The sequence below is a fragment of the Mandrillus leucophaeus genome, unplaced genomic scaffold (assembly GCF_000951045.1).
Source record: "Mandrillus leucophaeus isolate KB7577 unplaced genomic scaffold, Mleu.le_1.0 Scaffold288, whole genome shotgun sequence".
Classification (NCBI taxonomy): domain Eukaryota; kingdom Metazoa; phylum Chordata; class Mammalia; order Primates; family Cercopithecidae; genus Mandrillus; species Mandrillus leucophaeus.
The window spans coordinates 1,434,872-1,440,388 of NW_012103009.1; positions in this window are offsets into that span (position 1 = coordinate 1,434,872).

The window sequence follows — 5,517 nt, forward strand, 5'->3', positions numbered from 1 at the left end:
GCAAGGACAGCCCTGTGCTGCCCACGGGACAGGAGTGGCCACAGCCACAGAGGGAAACACATTGTCATCAGCTGGTGAAGTAAGGGGTCCGAAGATCCCCTGACTCCTGGAGGTGTGTGCACGGCGACTCGCAGGTCTGCGCGGGAAGGTGTGTGCGGGGCTGGTCCTGGCAGCACCATTTGTGATAGCAGACGCTGGACACAACCTCAGTGTCCAGTGACCAGAAAATAAGCACGAGAACATTGTGTGACTGCACCACGCAATGGTGCTCAGTAAACTCGGCTGTGTAGACAGATGTGGCCGGCACTCAGGGACTTGTGGCTGGGTGGAGAGAGGGGTGTGCAGTGTGCACACGGCTTAGACGGCATTCCCAGAATCAGACACCCGAAGCCAACGGCTTGGGGTGCACACATGTGTGCTGGGTGATTCCCTGCAGCTCCGGTTGCGGTTTGAGCGCTTCCCGGCTCTTCCCAGGACGACCTTCCGGGCCTCTGGGATGAGCTTGGCCCCAGAATCTGCTCCGTTCAGCTTCATCCAGGCCTTTGCCTCTGAAGATGAGTCCGAATCCCCCTTCACACCACAGCCTGGCTGAGCACAGTCTTGGTGTCCCTGGCAGTTGTTCACCCCAGTGCTGGCCGTTTCCCTTCCAGGGCACTCCCTTCTGCCCGGATCCTGTGACAGTCCTTGATGTGACTCCGAGGCACTGCCTGGGGCTCCATTTCACAGCGGTCTTGGGCTCTGCCATGCGGACTGCAGCCGCGGTCAGCTCGGTGTCCCGGACCCTTGGCACGGGTCATTGCTGTCCTGGCTGCGGGGAGATGAGCCCGCAGAAGGAAGTTTGGGAGAGTTTCATTTGCGCTGGTCACCCTGCGTGGGCAGCAGACGCACGGGGCAGGCTGGCGACTTCCATGGTCTAGGGAGACACGCTCGCCCCACACGCTCCCTGGCTGATGGCCTCGCAGAGCCCAACCCCGCAGCTGTGCGCAAGCTGTCCTCTTGGTCACGTCCGTCGATCACCTTGCCCGATTCCGCTGTTCCGGTGAAAGAGGCTTCTAAATCTGGACGCCCTGGTACTAATTATAGCACAGATTGCGTGGGGAATTCGGCGGCCTGCACTGTGGCAATCCAGATTAAGCAATTAACCTTGATGTCACTGTAATTATTAAGATGCGTTAGCAAAATGAACTAATTTCCCCACAGGATGTTGAACCGAAATCAACTTCCACTCTCTTTAAGATGCCAAAATAGGAAATGTTAATGGAAAATTACTTGCGAATGTTTAATAAATCTCCCAGGCCCGTGGCTCCTTGTGAGTCTGGATTGTGGCCCGGTTCTCAGGTGCTCACAGGTGAGGACCGCGTGGCCGGGGCAGGTACCTGTGTGGGGACAGAGGGACTCCAGGTCCACACCCTGGAGTCCTGGAGGCCACACCCACGGAGTCCAGGGGCCAGGAAGAGGATCCTTCAGTGACCTGCCTGGGAGCCTGGAAGCTTCCATGGGGCAGGAGGGTGCGTTCTGCAAACTGTATTGTGAGACCATGAGGGTGGTTTCTTCCTGGCCCCCTGCAGGCCCCAAGGCTCCTGTGCTCCGTCCGCACCTTCCTGGCTTCCCTCCCACAGGCTCGAGGGCAAGAGTGTGCACCAGGCGGACACCATGTCCACCCACTGGCCGTGGGTACTCTGGCATCTGGAGAGCATCTTGCGTGCCCAGGGAGCCATCACTCACCGGTTTTCTCTCCAAAGGTTCGTGATGATGCCGTGACTGAACTTAGAGACTTTCTTTTATCTGCACAAAATGCTTGGAGGTTTTCTGTCCCCTTCACTTCACTCCTGGAAAGGACAAGGCTCAGGCCAATCTGTGGGTGTCTCTCTTCTTCTGAAGCCAAGAGCCACTTTTGGGTTTTTTTGTTTGTTTCTTTGTTTGGATGGAGTTTTGCTTTGTTGCCCAGGCTGGAGCGCAGTGGTGCAATCTCGGCTCACTGCAACCTCCGCCTCCCGGGTTCAAGCGATTCTCCTGCCTCAGCCTCCTGAGTAGCTGGGATTACAGGCATGTGCCACCACGCCTGGCTAATTTTTGTATTTGTTTGTAGAGATGGGGTCTCCTTATGTTGCCCAGGCTGGTCTATAACTTCTGGGCTCAAGCAATCTGCCTGCCTCGGCCTCCCAAAGTGCTAGGATTACAGGTGAGAGCCACCAGGCCAGGTCAAGAGCCACTTCCTAAAGTAACCTTTGGACATGCTGCCCCCCCTCCCCCAGGCCCTGGTTCCCCTCCCAGCTCCTGGGGCTCCTCCACCTTACAGGGCTCTCCCGAGGAGGCCTGGCCTGCCCACCCCACTCTCTGCATGGATGGGCAGAGGCTCTCTCCCTGCCCACTCTGGACCTTGCTGATGCCCAGGACTCGCCTCCATGTCCCAGGTGAGCCTGGCCTCTCTCTCTGGCCTTCAGAATCACACACTAGCAGGTCCCAAGCTAGCGGCACAGAGCTCTTCCTTCTGCCTCAACACCACTCACCCTTCTCAGTAGAAGACACAGCGCATCCTGCCCCTGCTCCTCCCACAGGGCTCCAGAGAGAGCTGCCCCGTGATCCACGCGCACACCGGTGCCCACGGGTCCACACTGCCAGGCGACAGCACGCTGGGTGCAGTGTCTGCTCGCTCTGCCTCCTGCCTCGGGACCTGGGCCCCCCAGACACCCAACTGCTACCTCCCAGAGGCTCGGAAGCCAACAGAGGAAGGGACAACCTTCCCGAGGCTGTGGGGCACACAGGCTTTGGGCGTAGCCTCTGCCCCTCCTCCTGCCCAAGTGTCCACACAGCTTCCTGTGCTGCTGCAAAACGCTCCTCCCTCAATCTCACACCCTCCCTGCTCCACTCCACGGTGCTAGCATTAGGTAGCGCAGTCAGCCCTCTGTATCCGTGGGTTCCATATCCGTGGATTCCACCAACTGAGGATAGAAAATATGAGGAAAAACTGGCTGGGCACGGTGGGGCTCATTCCTGTAATCCCGGCACTTTGGGAGGCCGAGGTGAGCGGATCACAAGGTCAGGAGTTCGAGACCAGCCTGGCCACCACGGTGAAACCCCATCTCTACTAAATATACAAAAATTAGCCGGGCGTGGTGGCGGGCGCCTGTGGCCCCAGCTACTTGGGAGCCTGAGGAAAGAGAATTGCTTGAACCCAGAGGCAGAGGTTGCAGTGAGCCGAGATCGCACCACTGCACTCCATCCTGGGGGACAGAGAGAGGCTCCATCTCAAAAAAAAAAAAAAAGAAAAGAAAATATTAGGAAAAACAATTCCACAAAGTTCCCCAAAGCACAACTTGAATTTGCCTCAGCAAGTTCTATGTGGAATTCTTGCAGATACATAATGTGTGGGCATCGTAGAGATGGCGTAAGTATTCGGACACATGTGTGGATTATCGCAAACACCACACTGTTTCCTATCAGGAGCTTGAGCATCTGTGGATTTTGGTATCTGCAGGGGTCCTGAAAGCAATTCCCCAAGGATTCCAAAGGACAAATGTAATCATCTCTGTGTCCCCAACAGTCCCAGCCCTGGAAACTTTTCACTGAGCAGCTCTGTGGCCAAAGGCTGGGGACTACTCTGCCCTCCTGGGTCATGGACGTCATGGCTGGTGACCAGTGTGTTGGTCTCCCTCACAGAGATGGGACCCGAACCCCTGCCTCCTTTAGAACCTGGGGTGCTGCGGGACTGACAAAGGTCTTCCTGCTGCAGGCTGTGCCCTGCTACCCCCAGCTCAGGAGTGGAGACCCGAGGGGCCTTGAACCAAAAGCTCCAATGAGGCCTGTGGGGACCCCATGGCTTCAGAGTGGGAGATTGTGCCAGGGGAGACAGGGAGCCCCTGGGTGTCCCCAGACACCGGGGGTTCAACCTCTGGGGTCAGAACGTGCACCATGCAAAACGTGGGGTCTGCAGATGGGCACATGCTGGGGCGCCTGAACAGGCTGGGATGCAGCCACACTGGGTGGTGCTTCTTCAGGGCCGGGGTCCTGGCTGCCGGACGCTCCCGATGCCATGCATTCTGCCCGGGGTGGGGTGAGAAGCTTCCTGTCTTTACGTCCACCACGAATCCATCTTTGAAACTGTGAAGTGAAAAATCATGAAATGAAAAAAATTTTCCATTAATTTTAATAGGAAAAACAGGACTCCTTGTATTTCAACCCAAGGTCTTGAAACAATTTTGAAAGATTAAAAAATAAGTCACTCTAACACTCAAACCAAGTTTATACAGAACATGTCTAATAAACAGTGACGTGAAGGCAAATTAATGTTTGTGGCTACAGAGACTTGAGGTGGTGCAGAGGGGAGAGGCCTGGGCCTCAGCGTTCTCTGCTGGGCTGTTTTCCTCGAAGTTTATTAACATTTTTGGGGCCCTTGATCATGCTGCACTCAAACTGCCTTAGAGATAAAGTTATAGCTCAGAAATACAGACATTTCCCAAAACACGGCACCATCGCCCACACACAGGCTCATCCCAGGAAACGCTTTGACCTCGGCTCCCTTGCAGGGTCAGATTTCATGATGGATGCTGAAGGCATGACCAGGTTGGGCTGCGACCACTCGTCCAGCTCCTGCAGTTGGAGGATGGGTGCTGGGAGGCCATGGATGGGACACAAGGAGGATTCTGGACACAGCTGGTAGGTGGTCTCTGGCCTCAGGTGGGCTCATGCCCTGGAGCCTCCTTCCCTCCAGGCACACTTCGTGCAAATCACCATCTCTGTCTGCCCCCGTTTCCCCCTCTGAACAGCACAGACGATGGAGCCTCCCTGCCACGGTGTGAAAGATTCATGGTCCGTGGGTGTAAGCCCAGGGCAGTGATGGACGCTCCCCCTCCAACTCCTGCACCTCTCCAGTGCCCACTTCTGCCAACACAGACCTTTCTTCATGTATCACAGTGGCTCAGCTTTCTGGGAAAAGCTATATTAACTACATTTAATCCACTGCCATTGAGGCATATGCTCTAAGAAGTCTTGAGGCCCCCAATACTTAAGAATTAGGGAGCACACACCATTGGACCTCGCTAAAGAGTCCAGGCCCTGGATGCTGGAGACGTGTTGCTCTGTGAACACATCTGGGCTCGGGGTTTCCAGCTGGAGCAGACCCTCTGTGGCCACCTTGGTGCACGTTTGCTGTGGTCCAGGGAGCCCACCTCCAGCTCCTTGCACATGCCATCGGTCATGTTGCCAGAGTGGCCCCAAGGGAGTACAGCCAACCTGAGTGGAGGCTGGAATAGGAGTTGGCCAGGAGGATGCCCCAAAGGCTTGGAGCCTGCAGAATTATATTTTCGACCTGTTAGTCAGGGCTCTCCAGAGAAACAGAACCAAATGAATGTGTGGATGAACAGATGCATCGATAGCTGGTAGATCTACCCATTCAACCATCTACTCATTCATTCACCCAACTACTGACCCACAGATCCACTCACCCACCCATCTATCCATCTACCTAGTTATCCATCCATCCATCGATCCATCCTTCTATCCATCCACCCATTCATC